The sequence below is a fragment of the Acomys minous genome (assembly GCF_964271855.1).
Source record: "Acomys minous genome assembly, chromosome: 7".
NCBI classification, from domain to species: domain Eukaryota; kingdom Metazoa; phylum Chordata; class Mammalia; order Rodentia; family Muridae; genus Acomys; species Acomys minous.
In genome coordinates, this window is record NC_140488.1 from 102,560,505 (window position 1) to 102,575,840 (window position 15,336).

General features: G+C 41.6%; 1 pseudogene across 1 annotated transcript in view; it reads left to right on the top strand.

Moving 5' to 3' along the window:
• LOC311601254 overlaps positions 1 to 8,593 on the top strand; it is a 29,981-nt pseudogene extending 21,388 nt beyond the window's left edge. Inside the window, exon 3 of the transcript in view lies at positions 8,354 to 8,593. The product of the transcript in view is annotated as an uncharacterized misc_RNA (transcript). The remainder of the gene's footprint in view (positions 1 to 8,353) is intronic.
• The last annotated feature ends 6,743 nt before the right edge of the window (positions 8,594 to 15,336 follow it).

Sequence of the window (15,336 nt, forward strand, 5' to 3'; positions counted from 1 at the left end):
CATCAATTGTCCCAGTAATGCAAAGATTGCACTTCAGTGTTTGCAGTCTCTTGATCCCCAGCTGACCAGAATGACAGAATCTCAATTCAAAATAACAATCAGCCCTGATAGAGTCTTTAAAGTTCCCTCTGAAACTTCACTGACAGGCCTCTACCCTCTGCGCTGCTCTCCCCATTTTTACCTTTCAAGCTCCCACAGAACAGCTCGCTGTCTCTTCCTGCTGCCTGCAGATTAAGATGTAGAACTCTCAGCTACCCCTCAAGCACCATGTCTGCCTGCGCGCTGCCATGCTTCTCACTAAGACAATAATAGACTAAACCTACGAAACTATATCCCAATTAAATGTTTTCCTTTATAAGACTTGCCACGGTCATGGTGTCTCTTCACAGCGACAGAAGCACTAATAACCTAGTGTGTTGTCTCAAATCCCATCACTCACAAGTCAGAGGTAGGAGGCTGTCCTTACACTTTCTCTGTAGGCCAGGTAGGCCTTGAATTTGTACTTCTCCTTCAGCTTCTCAGGTACATGGGACTATGGGTCTGGACAACTAGGACTGGCTTATATATAGCTTTTTAAATGTGTGTTTCTGTCATTTTAAAAATCCCAAAGAGGTGGGCATGGTGGTGTTTGCTTGTAATCCCAGCACTTGGGAAGCAGAAGCAGGTGGATTGCTGTGAGTTCAAGACCAGCCTGATCTACAAAGCGAGTGTAGGACAGCTACACAGAGAAACCCTGTCTAAAAATAAACCAGTTCCATACTGATCACACCGGTTAGCAAGTTAAAACCTTAAGTGATTGCAATATATATTACATTTTTCACTGTGTGGTCATTAGATATTTTCACAAAACTTTACCACTACAGCCATATAAGTCACAGTCTTATACGTGTGTAGAGGCTTAGGTAGAGTGAAGAATACAGGAGTCCACATTAACAGAAAAAAATACAAGGTTCAGGATAAATATAGAAGCTGTGGATGGCATTAGTAGAAGTATGCTTTTGAAGTAGAAAGCAAATTTATCTCAGGTAGGGTAATAATTTGTATGATTTTAAAAAGCCATAAAGCATATTTTCTGGGCAAACAGTGAAAATGACAGGAAAAGATTACATAGTTTATATGTATTCTCCCCAAGACTATTTATAGCATAGTCCAGTGGCATATATGGGGATTGCAATAGGCTTGCAATCTTAATATCTGAATGGGTAGAAATTGTGAGATCCATCTAAACTGCTTTTATTGTGAGGAGGGATTCTATGCCAAATATTACCATAGTGATGTAAGATACATCAGCGATTGTATAAGAATATATTTTCTTTATGTATGTACATGTGTGGTGTGAATGTATGCATATTTGCATGTGTATGATTATATATATGTGCATATAATATCAGCACATGTTGAAATAATAAAGATTAAAAATCCATCCAAGAAAAAAAAATAAACCAGTTCCAAACAATAATAATATGCTTAATATTATATACTTCCTACTATGAATATTTTATTAGAGTTTATAAAGGAAAACTTATAGGTAAATGGCTATAATCTTAAGACAAGGTTGTTAGCGTAAAGAGAATTAATGGGGATGTAAATCAAAATATATCTGCATATTTTATTTGGTTTTTGTTTGTTTGTTGGAGATAGGCTTGGCTTCACCCGAGTGTGCTAGAAGAGGGATGAGATCTTTAAGAGGCTCACATTTGAGCTTTAGGACTTAACTCTGTACAGATGAATGCCCAGTGACACGCCTTCTGATTTGACTGCAATTGGAGACTCAAGAAGTGTAGGCATTGACCTTTTCCAAACCTACTTTATTTGGGATTCCTTAATTCTTACACTTCCCTTCCAACCCACCTACCCTAGACAGGAAGGAAAAGAGGTCAATGGGAACAGGAGAAGTAGACCTTTCTGGAGTCAATTCTTGGGAGCGATTTCCCTGGCAGGATTTCAGTAGACCAGCAATTCAACCAAAGTTGCTGCTGGAATCTGGGACAGCAGCAGGAACCCAGAGCCCTGAAGAGTTCTCTGGCGTGGTTCTCACTAGGAGTGTCTCGAAGTGGAGCGATGAACAGCCAAACAATACCAAGACCCAAAAAGTCCCAGCCTTCTGTTTTGGGCTCATATATGTATGTCCTCTCAGAGGAGTAAGATGTGTTTCAGCTGGCAAAAACCAAGGCCCTGCACAGAGGTGGCTCATCTTCTAGTGGATAAACATCACCTGTTCTCTCACAAGTCTGTTCCCCATCTCACACTTGGGATCAAAACAAAAACATGTTTACATCCACTACAAAGAAGGACTTAGTATGACCAGATATCTTCGGGTGTGTTAGGTCCCTACCTCTGTAGGGCGTGACTAGCATAGCCTGCCTACTACTTAGGGGCAGGGTTTCCTCTTTCCCAGAGACACCTCACTATTTTTTGGTTCCACTGGCCGCCTTTTCCCCCTTTGACCCCTTTTCCCCTTCCCATACCCCCTCCCCCACACACAGAATGCTCTCTTTCTTCCCTCCCCCTCCCATGCTATTCCAATAAACCTACACTTATATAATATAGCATTGTCTCCCCATTGGCTCATTCTGTTTTAATCAGAGTGGGCTTCTCTCATTATGGAAAATTTAGATAGACCCAATCTCATGAGTTAATGTGAAAAATTGATCCAGACAAGGTGGAGTCAGACTTGAAACTGTACCTCTCCTGCTACTCAATGGCAGCATTGATCTTTTGCCCCCCTCTCCCCCAATAATAAGACACTAAATCAGAGACTCTTTGGCTCTAGTAGAGTTTGCTTTTGAAGAAGAGTCTACTGTAAAGTTATTAGACTGGGCTGGGCTGGGTTGTGGACTTATAAATATTTCAGTATCTTAAAAGTGCAACTGGAGTCTGGTGAGTTGACTCAGTGGGTAAAACATTAAGTACTTCCTACACAAGTCTAACCGTATGAGTTTGATCCTCAGAATCCGGGTGCGGTGGTTTGAATGAGAAATACCCTCCATAGGTGTGGGTATCTGAACACTTGGTCCACAGTTGATGGCAATGCTTGGGGAGGTGTAGGAGGTGCAGCCTTGCTAGAGCTAGAAGTACATCACTGGAGTGGGCTTTGCAAGTATAAAGCCCCACTCTACGTCCAGTTTGCTTTCTCTCCACTTCATGCTTGTATTTCAAGATGTGGTTCTCTGCTTCCTGCTGCTTTCTACCATGTTTCCCCCATCATGATGAACTTTTATCCCTCTGTCATTGTAATTCAAAATACGTTTTTCCTCCTATAAATTTCTTTGGTTGGTATTTTATAATAACAGAAAAGTAACTAATATACCATGTAAGGGTGGAAGGGAAGAACCGGCTCCACAAGCTTGTTCTCTGACCTTCACATGCACTCTGCAGCATGCACCTACCCCCAAATCCATCATACACACATGCATATATGCATGCACATCACAGGCACAAACACACATGCAACAATACTTTTTTAAAAAAAGTTTAACTGTGTCTTAGTTACTTTCCTATTGCTGTGATAAGACACCATGACCAAGGCAATTTATAGAATAAAGTTTATTTAAGGCTTATGGTTTTAGTGACTTCTAAGTCACTATGATGGCAGAGCAAAGGCAACGGCATGAAAGCAGAAACAGTTCAAAGACTATATTTCACAATGGGAATGGCGTCTTTTGAAGCCTCAAAGCTCAACCCCAGTGACACGTCTCCTCCAACAAGGCCACACTTAATCCTTTCCAAATAATTCCACCAACTGAGGAACAAGTATCCAAGCTTATTAGCCTATGGGGGCTATTCTCATACTGTTCTTTCTTTCAAGGAGTTAAATAAGACAAAACTCCACTGGGAATTATAAAGAAAACAGTCGCCCAAATGCTGATTCCTCCCAGGTCTTTTTTTCAAGAAGGGTTTCTCTTGAGTCCTGGACTAGCTTTGTAGACCAGGCTGGCCTCGAACTCACAAAGATCCACCTGCCTCTGCCTTCCAAGTGCTGGGGTTAAAGGTGTGATCCACCACTACTGGCCTTCCCAGGCCTTTTGAAACCTCATGAAACTGATCTGTGAGTATAGCAGAATGTTATTAGGAGTCATTTAATTACTATGTTTCCTTAGCATGTCTTGCCCTGGAGCTCTAAGCTTTCTGGTCCCAGGTTCTTTGTCATCCAAGCAGAGTCAGGTATTCTTGTGGACTAGGCCTTAGGTCAAATCAGATATTGTTTGGTTACTCCCATAAGCTTTTATTTTTTATTTTTTTTTATTTTTTATTTTTTGGCCACCATTGCACTTGTGTATCTTGCAGCCAGGACACGATCATAGATCAGAGTTTGTAGGTGGTTTGGTGTTTCCATATCTCCTTTGGTAGATTGCAGGGTGCCTTTTGTTAGCTTGTAGGGATGAAGATTCTAGGTAGGAGCCAGCTTGACTTCCCTGTGTTCAATGAATTGTCTAGGTATTGTCTTCAGCAAGGGGGCCTTGCTGTCAGTTTGTGGAGAGCAACTTACAGCCTTAGCAGCAGCCTGGATAGTTTGAGGGTTCACATGGGACCTTTTGGGGCCACAACTCAATTAGATGTAACCCAATCCTGGAACTGAAAGCTTCATTTGGTGACAAGAAATGGCCAGTTGGGTCTGTGTCTCCCCTGTTATTTGGCAAGTTCACTTAGAAATCTACTATATTAGGTTTCCATACTAGCCCTCAAATGGCCATTAATTTTGGCTGCCTCTCTCCATATTTCCTCCTTCATCTCCATCTTACTTCTCCCTCCCTGCTTGATCCTCCCATTCCACCTTCCCCTTGTCCATCCATAACTACCTATTCTATTTCACTGTTTTAGGGAGTTCTATCTGCCCCCTCTACTTCCTTACTTTATACCCAATCTCTGTGAGTCAATGGCTTGTATCTTGGTTTTACCAACTTAACAGCAAATATACACATATAAGTGAATACATACCATATTTGTCATTCTTGTCTGGGTCACCCAACTCAGGATGACTTTTCCTAGTTCCATTCTTTTGCCTGTAAATTTCATGATTTCTTTGTATTTAATAGCTGAGTTTCCATTTTGTAAATGTACCACATTTCTTTATCCATTCATCTGTTGTGGGGCATCTAGGTTGTTTCCAGTTTCTAGATATTATGAATAGAGCAACATTGTTTTGTAATGTCATGTCTGAACTTTTTCTTTTGTTTTACAATTTTTAATTTTTCTCTCTTTTTGATACTTAAATCCCTTTCTTTCTTTCTTTCTTTCTTTCTTTCTTGTATATGATGCTGTTTGCATGTACACTTGTATGCTAGAAGAGGGCATGTAGTTGCTGGGAACTGAACTCAGGACCTCTGGAAGAGCAGACAGTGCTCTTAACCTCTGAAGCATCTCTCCAGGCCCCTCTTCTCTCTCTCTCTCTCTCTCTCTCTCTCTCTCTCTCTCTCTCTCTCTCATATATATATATATATATATATATATATATATATATATATATATATATATATATATATATATATACCTAGTTTTGTGTTTTTATGAGATTCCTGAGCATGTGAATGAGTAGATTTTCTATATTTATATATGTTTCTTATGCCTTTCCTTCTGTTTGTTTTTCCCCTATTTTGATGTGTTTTGGGTTTTTTATCTTATTATGTTTTATTTTATTATTATCTCTTAGAAGCCTGCCTTGTAATGAGAGACAGAAAGGAGGTAGATCTGGGTGGAAAGGGAGATGGAAAGGAGCTTGGAGTCATAGAGGGAGGGGAAATTGTAACCAAGATAGGTTATATGACAAAACTCTACTTTTAATAAAATAAAAAAATGTTCAAGTTTCACACATCCTTGTTTCTTTTCTCCCTAGAAACTACAATACATCACACTGTGTCAGCCACTCATATAAGAATGTGAGGCAGAGCTTTAACCACTCAGAGTAAGGCACATGATGTCTTCGTAGTGGTAATAAAAACCTGCTGGATGTGCTTGTTTGCTTGATTTAGCATGGCTATGCTCCCTTCTGCAGAAGTAAACCTTTTAGAGTTGCAAAAATACTTTGGGTGGTGTGGCCATTTCCCCAAGACACCAGATACATTACTTACAACTTGATACTCAACATGGGGCTCTAGCTTCACAACTGAGGGTCTAGGGGACAGATTCCTATCCTGGAACCTGCTCTCCATTGCCTTGTTGTAGAAGCTCTGGTGTAGAGATACTCCCTAGCTCTGACACTAACAGAAACCCAAATTTAAAAGCAAATCAGCAATGCAGAAATAAAGGCCCAAAGCAAGCATTGCTGTGATCAGGTAATTTCATAGGTGAGCTAAGGTAGGAAAAAAATTTTTGAAAAAAAAATTCAAGTATTACCTCAATGATTGGGACATCCTGGAGGTGGCATGAATGTGACTGAGATGTATATTCCAACTCAAAATGAATATGGCCTCTCAATACTAAGTTCTAGTCTCTCCAACAGATCTGACCAGAGAGACAAAGAAGCATTTAGATAAGAGTGCAAGAAACCTCTGTGTGGAATCCAAAGGGGCTGATCTGGAGGATTCTTCATATAGTATAATGTGGTCTGTACAGATTCTGTTTGGGAGTGTTCTGGTCAAGGGTTTATATTGACTCACCAGTAGTCAAGAAGCATCTCTGCTATCCTTTCCGGGAGTTTTCATGATAAGAACAAGAGGAGGTTGAGCCTCCGATTGAGACATCACAAATACAAGCTATTGATGGAAAGCTAGACTTCCTCTTTAGATAAAGGGAGGGACAAAAGATCTGAACTAGTAAGGATAAAGCTCTCATCGATAGTCATCTAGGGTACATGCTCCAGTATTAGGAAGATAGACACTGAACAAAAGGGAAAAAGAAATAGCAGATAATTATTGTTTGTTTGGACCCAGGAGCTCATTTGTACATTAAAAATACTTTCCCATACAATACATTCTGATCACAGTTTCCCCTTCTTCATCTCTTCCCAGATCCTCCCCTCCTCCCTACCATCCAGCTCTACGCCTTCTTTCTCTCTTTCTTTTTAGAAAACAAACAAGCAGTGTTGTGGAATGGCTAATAGTAGAGGGCTTTTCTACTCCCAGCTAGTTCTCAAATAATCTAGACAGGACTCTTTTAGATTAATAAAAGCTTTAAGGCATCACAACTGGGCAGATATCAACCCTCTAAACTATTTTGCTATTTCTCAGCTACACACCCCAAGTTACTTGCTGTGATTTTTCCTGCCTGGGCTGTTTCTGTTCCATCAGGGCCAGCCCTTGTGGCCATGTGCTCATGGTCCTTACTGACCCATGGCAACTATTTCTCTCCAGATTCCTCTCCTCCTGCTATATCTTCTGCTTTCTCTTTGTGGTCCCCATCTAACCCCAAGCCTGGGAACCTAAAGTCTACCTACTTCTCTTTTGCCCAGCTGTCAGCAACTTTATTTTACCAGTCAGAGACTATTGGTGAGCAAAGACAACACACATCACTTGTGTATGTGAGAATGTGCGCATCTGGATAGCGACCAGATCTTGGGATAAGTATTTAGCACTCGAATACATAGCACCAGACCAACTGCCAATAAGGCAGAGAAAAAGAAAAGAAAAACGAAAAAAAAAAAAAGGCACATGAAACACACAGAAAGAAACATACAACAAAACCCATAAAAACCTAGCCTAAAACTGGAAACTATAATATTACAAGCAAGCAAAAGACAAGATAATACATGCCCCCCACCCAAAAAAGCCGTGTTGTAGGTCCTTGCTGGACAAAGGTCCCGAGTCCATTCCTTTCCAGAAAGCCGGTCTGTCTGCGTGTTGTCTCCAGTGGGCCATAAATTCCACTTGGTAAAAGGTGTCACCGACCTGGTTCTGCTATGATAAGAAACTTCAAAGCTGCCTACGATTAACAAGGGGCTATTCCTTTCCACAGATAGGCTCTCGGGTACTTACAGTAAATAAAGGCATGGCCTGGAACCACTCACCCCCCTTTTTTTCTCAACCCAGGGCAGGAACTCCCTTTTTTGTCTTTTTCTTTCATCCTTTCGGCCCATTCCCCCTTGCCTTTCTTCCCTTCTCCCACTTTCCTGTTGATCCCTTTAATCTTTTGGCTTAGCTTTGACTCTCTCTTCTACAATAAAGATATGGAATTTAGGACGCACATTAAAGCTTATGTCTCTGTTTTTTTGGCTGCCTCCCTTTGGCTCCTGATATGGCTACCTCTGTATTTCCCAAGCTGGGGCTTCCTCCCCCAATCGAGAGGCGCAGGGGGAGGTGTGAGAGCCTGGATTCTCTCTGCCTGAGTGAGTGTAGGGAATTTCTTGCTGTCTCTGCCTCTGCCTCTGCCTCTCTGTCTCTCCCTGTGTCTCTCCTTTCCTCCCTCCCTTCCTCCAAAGCGGCACAGCGCCTTGTCACAGTCGACGGCACAAAGCACGCTGACCCACACCCACGTCCCTGTTCATCTGAAGGATCCTGGGCTCCTGGCCACAGAGCAGCTCCCCAGAGCTTCCCTGGAGCTCCGAGAAGTGGAGAAGCGGGAGAGAGGCTCAGAGCAAGCTTCCTCAGGGCTCGGAGAAGCAGAGACTAGCTGGTTCAGTCAGGAACAACACCAGAAAATCCAGCGCAACACCATGTGAGAGGAAAATCTCCAAAAATACCATTGAGTTTGTTTTGTGTTGGCTATCTACTGCTGGGTATGGGGCCTGCTCTTAGGTGTGATTTATGTTCTCAGTGAGACTCTGCTGGATAAAACTAATTTTTTTTCCTTTGCCAGCTGTTGTCAACTGGTGATAGCTTCTTGGTTAAGAATGGGAGCTCATGCCCACTTCGTCTCAGCACTGGGATCCCAGCTGGTGCAGCCCTGTGCAGGCCCCGTGCGTGCTGCCTCTGTCTCTGGGAGTTCACATGCACATCAGTCCTGCTGTGTCTGGAAAACACTGTTCAGGACCCCATGATTAAAATAGTGATCTTTAGGTCAAAATTCGGGTCCTTTGAATACTGGGTGTATCAACTTCTCATAGAAAACATTAATGATAAAATCTCTGTGATTCATAAGGTGATAGTTTATTTTCTTTGTTGAAGAAAGGGACCCATGACCCCTTTTCCTCTGAAACAACTCTGACAATGCAATAAAGAAGAGAGAACCTGCCTTCTCAATGTATTTCCCCTGATCACCTCCCTCCTTCTCAGGTGCCTAAACTGCCAACTCCGGCTCTAATTTCTGATTTATCCTGCTCACGACTCTCCTCCTGAAGATCTCTCTTTCCCTCCTGCCCTTGAAGTCCTGACTTCTCTTTATCCTTTACTTTTCAGATTAAGAAACTTAAACAAAAAACTAACAGAAAAGAAAAGAAAAGAAACTTAAACAACGTTAGAAGGATATTGTTAGAATACCTAAGTTTTTCGTTCATAATAAGGGCACCTTCACAATCAGTGTTCCCTCTCAGGGAGGTCCTCCTGGGTTGGAGAAGGATAGGATTTCTCAACACCTTAATGATTGAAAAATAAGAAAATAAGATGCCAGGCAACAGATATCAGATTATATGAGGTGTATTAAGTGAGCACAGGGAGAGAAGAAATGGGGGTAGGAGTACCCCAGAAAGAGACAGAAACAGAGAAAGAGAGGAAGGGAGAGGAAGAGGTAAAGAGGGAGAGAGGTGAGAGAGAGAAAGGGAGTAATAGGTAAGAGATAAGAGAGAGGTAAGGTGGCTCTGTCCTTTTATATACTGAGCAGGGCCACGCCCCCATGGCAGGTAGGCAATAACGTCACAGGTAGGCAGACTGAAGCAGAATCCTAACTTTCCCCCTTACCAGTTCAGAGGTTTAAAATTTAAAAAGAGAACCATGGTCTCTAATAGAAGCTACATATGTGGTATCTTATCATTTGGATCAATTCTTTGAATTCCAACTTTATACTTGGTCTGTTGTCAAGATCCAGTATTTTGTTCTCTAGTGTAAAAAGGAGGATGATAAGTGGTCCAGTATGGCCACTTAGGAAAAGAATCTTCATCTGGACAGAGTGTAGTGACAGCAGATGAAAATTTCTCCAGCCAGCAACCTGTAGACTATAAGAATAATGAGACCCTTTTAGACGCACCAAGATAGGAAAGATGGTTTCTTCAAGCCTGTCAAATGCAAATAGCCAAAACACTAAGAATGTAGCATTTATATAATTCATGATTGTGTCATGGTTCTTCTTGCTATAGGTAGATTATTGTATACATGTGTAATAGTATAAATGTATATGTAAAAAATAAAAAATGTTTAATAAAAAAAGAATAATGAGACGCATCAAGGCACTAAAAGGGATCCTCAAAACTTGATCATAAGAGGGATAGAAAATCAGTGTCTGGGTACCAGAATATGAATAAAGCTCTGGATGTAAAAGGACATAAGGATGATTTATATTTGATGAATAAAGGTTATTAAAATTCCTCGTTTTATTCTGACCCACTCATGGTAACATTCGTAAGAACTGGCTTAAAAGAACAAGAATGTAAATCTAATCAAACCATTGCTTTTTTAAAATTAACTTTGTTAGGCTTTAACCATTTGTTAGAAACTGAGTCATAACAAAGTCAATATTTAATCAAAGCTTTTTTGGTTGTTTTATTCAAGCCTTATTTTGATGTTTTACAGAAGTCAAAATTATAAAACTGGTAAAGCTGACCTTCTCAGTGTTCAACAACCAAATCTTAGAAGCCAACAACAATAAGGATAAAAGTGTCAAAGGTAAACAAATAATCTAATATATTGGCTCTTGATCTCCAATGTCAGCCAGGACTGAACTGAAGGGATTATGGGATCTTTCTGATTAGTCCCTTGTCCTCTTAATCAGAGAAGCTACAAAATTCCGATATTGGACTCTAACCAGTGTACATTGGTCATTGAGGACCTCAGGCTATATAAAATGCAATTCAAGACTTAAAATTGAATGGGGACATGTACTGTTGATAACAAATATGTGGGAGATGTGCCAAAAGATGAACAGGAAGATGATGAACAATCAAAGAAGATCTCTAAATGGGAGGCCTCATAGGTTCCAAAGTATCCAGATACACTTCACAGAAATGCCCAAGGTAAGTGAGTTGAAATATTTATTGGTTGTTATGACCACTATATCCATTATTTTTCTGTTACTGTGATAACATACACAGAGCAACTTATATAAACAGGGTTTTTTTGTTTTGTTTTGTTTTGTATTTTTGTTTTGTTTTGTTTTGTTTTGCTTATACTTCTAGGGGAATAAGAGTCTATTATGGCAGAGCGGCAGAGCAATAAGCTGTATGCATGGTGGTAGGAACAAGGAGCTTAGAGGTCACATCTTTAAATGCAAGCATGGAGCAGAGAGAATGAACTGGAAGTAGGGCAAAGCTTTACCCTCTCAAAGCTCACTCCCAATGACACATTGCCTCCAACAGACCAGACAGCTTAAACCTCCCCAACCATGACACCAACTGGGAAGCAAGTATTCCAATACTGGGCCTATGGGAAATATTTTTCATTTAAACCACCACAACCACTCACTAATTGGGTGTAAGCTTTCCCTCTCCCATGTGATGCAGTTAATCATTGGGCATTAGTTGGGCATTAGTCTGGTGCTTTGTATTCTAATGCTAATTACTGGCCCCCAAGATGTACTTGCCACCCCTACAAGCACATTCTCAGGTACATCTGCTTCTGTTGTGTAAACTTTGCTCTGCCTAATTTAAAGTTGATTGGTTAATTAAAATGCTGACGCCTGTGACTTGGCAGAAGAGAGGAGGTGGAGTTTAGGTTCCCATGGATGGGGGTCTGGAAGGACCATAAGGAAAGGGATGGATGTTTCAGAAAGGGCATAAGATGGAGAAACAGGACACGGCTTGATGGAGCAGATCTAGCCCAGAAAGGACGACTTATTGGTGAGTAACTTGGGGTGTGTAGCTGAGAGATCGCTAAATAGCTTAGAAGGTTGATATCTGCCCAGATCCAGTGCCTTAAGCTTGTAAAAGAAATCATAGTCTCTCTGTGTCAATTATTTTGGGAGTTAAAGAATACTGTTGCTTTATTAATTAGTATTTTACAACTCTTAGAGACAATGGTTCCAAGATTTGGTTTAATAGAAAATATAGACTCAGATAAATGAAGTCATTATTCCAAAAAAGACTTCATGAAGACATTAGATACTAATAGAAACTATCATACATCTTGGCTCCCTCCCTCCTCACGTAAAGTTGAAAGAATGAATCAGACCCTTAAACAACTACTTAGTAGTCGATTAAATTGCCTTGTACCAGGCTTTTACTTATAGCTTTGCTTAGAATCCCTATAGCCTCTTGAAAAAACATAGGACTGTGTCACTAAGAAATTCTGTATGGACTGCCATACCCAGGGAGAGCCACTGACCTTCCTACCATGGATATTAAAGAATAATTCCTCAAAAATTACATGCTCCATTTTGTTTTCTCATAGGTTAAAAGGCCTTCGCACCCAGATCCCGCCAGTCCATCCTTCCCCACATGGGGACTGAATACTGATATTTTTTAAAAAGCTGGATAGAAAGTAAGTTGAAATCAACTTGGGAGAGGTCCTTTCTGGTACTGTTAACAGCTGAAATCCTGGTGCATATGACTGAAAGAGATTGGACACTGTGCCAATTGGTTTTTGTCAATCTGGCACAACCTAGAGTCCTCTAGGACCCTCAACTGAGCAATTGCTTTCATTGACCTGTGAGAACGTCAGTGGGACATTTTCTTAGTTAGTAATTGATATAAGTGGGCCCAGCTCTTTGGGCAATGTCATCCCTAGGCAGGTGTGCCACATCCAGCATAGCTCTAGGCATGAACCCGACTGCTATGATAAGGGCATGAAGAAAAGAAAAGATGGGTACATGAACACATGCAATAGGCAGAGGAAATCTGGGATCAGGTAGACTGGGATCTCTGATGGAGAAACCACAGCACTCCAGAAGCCCAGCATGTTTATTAATATGGAGTTGAACAGAGAGGAGGGGCTATTGTATACAGCTGGACAAGGAGGTGGGATTATTACACAGATAAACACGGAGGCAGGGTTAAGGTATTCAGCTGGATCAAGGAGACAGGTTTCGTTAATCTCCATAGGAAGAGTCTCTTTCTGTAGGGCAGCGGTGTTTGTGTCATAAGTATCTGAGGGGAGAAAGCTACGGTAAAAAAGGATTTATACACACTGTCAGCACTCACACATGTTCCCTCAAAGAAGGCTTTCCCATTCTTCTGAGCCTGAGGCTTTGAGGTTCTTGCCATATTGGGGCCATGTCAATAGTACACACTCTCTCAGGACAACACTGAGGTTCTGCTCTCCCCACACAGATGGGTCTGGACCGTATAAGAGAAGCGGCTGAGCAAGGCAGAGGAATCAAGCCAGGAAAATAGCATTCCTCCATGGTCTCAGCTTCAGTTCCCACCTCCAGGTTCCTGCCTAAGTTCCAGTTCTGAAGTTCCTCCATGATGGACTCTGAGGTGAAAGTGTCAGCCAAATAAAGCCCCTTCCTCCCCAACTTGTTTCTGCTCGTGATGTTCATCACAGCACTCTAAAGCAAACTTAAAGCAGACACATTACACTCCCATGACGAAGGCTGTCAGCAACAGTGTCCAGGGAAAATAGGCAAGTGTAACACAGAGAGACCCTTCGAAATTACGATTTAAAGTGATTTGTTTAGTCTGTTTACTATGGAGAAAGATAATGGAACCTGTGGTGAGGACCTGCCACTCTAGCTCTCTGCTAACTGTTCAGTTTGATGCATGTCTAGTCTTATTTACCCTGTGGGAACTCAGAAAACCCTAAGTTCCTAGTGGATACAAACAGGAGAAACTGAAGATTTAAGATTTAGAACAGACCGTGGCAACTGAAACTGGGTATGGGGAACTGAATGCGCAGTTGAACTGGATTAACTATTCTGTCAGCATAGTAGGTGAGAATGACAGTGACACTTGTGTTGTAGGCCAGAAGGGAGGCCAGAAGCTTGGGGTGTCCATTCCCACTCAGGTGAGCCTCAAATATCTTGGAATGGAGTGCAGGATCTTCCTCTTCCATGATGCAATGGCCTGGAGTAGTCTGTCTTGTCACTTCTTGTCCTTTCTGTTCTCAGCCACCAAGAGACTGAGGTAAAGGCTCTCTCTTTTGAATTGTGTGACCTCCTTTCATAGGAACCAACTACACCTCTTGCCTTGAAAGGTGGGTGTAGAATTTGTAATTCTGTGGAAATACATCAGGATGATAGGGCCTCCATGCCTTTGAAGAGATAAGCACTGCTTTCTGGTTTGAGCATGGCCAGGGCACAATGTCTGGTTGGCCTTGTGCTGGAATATTTACTTGATCTCCTACTGGACAATTGGAATGTGACCTGTGCTTTGGTGCAACCGCCTGCTGCTTTCATTATTGCCTGTCACCTACCTACCTAATGTCAACTTCAATTGTCTCATTGAAAAAGGGAGTTGCTGGTTCCTGGAGGGTCATTTGGCCCTCACATTTATATCAATTCCATCAGAGTGCTTAAAATATACAGGCAAAATTAATGCCATATATTCTGCAATTAATGATGGTCTGTATGAGAACTGTCCTCTAGGTGACCCCTCTCCCTGTGTTCTGGGAATGACACCTGCCAGCAGTCCCCAGAAACTCCACCAGAGTGATTACATACAATGTTCCTCTGAGATAAAAAGACTTCCCAGCCAGACTCAACCTCTACCCAACCTGCCTGAAGATCAACATTCCTGAGACCTTCAACTTCCCTGAAGATCCAGCCTCCACCCAACCTGCCTGAAGATCAACATTCCTGGGACCAACAACTTCCGTGGAGATCTAGCATCCACCCAACCTGCCTAAAGATCAACAATTCCCGATTCCCTTTATAAGCCCATTGCCCTTGAAGCTTGAGGTCACTCTCCTATCCTGCTGCATCAGGAAGGATTGTGATCCGAAGCTCTGAGCCCGTAATACAAGACCCTGTGTTTGTTGCATCGGTATTGAGTCCTGGTGGTCTTTTTGGGGGGTCTCGCAATCTGAGTGATCTCAGTATTACACTGAGTGATCTCGGTATTACAAAAGGAGTCCCTAACAAGTTTAAGGATAAGAATGAAATAGCAGAAAAATTTGAGTCAGTACTGTTTTGGTGCTGTGCCCTAAATAAAAGTGTAGACTGCCCAAATTATATGTGCTAAACCAACAAAGATTTTTAAATCACACCAGGGATGCTATCAAGGGCATAACAGATCATCCGGATGCCACCAGTAGAATTGCATGGAAAAAATACACTAGCCTTAGACATGATGTTAACAAAAATGGGGGCTCTATGTTATTAATGATCATCAGTGTTGTACTTTCATTCCTAACTATATGGTTCCATAATAAAGGCTTTTCA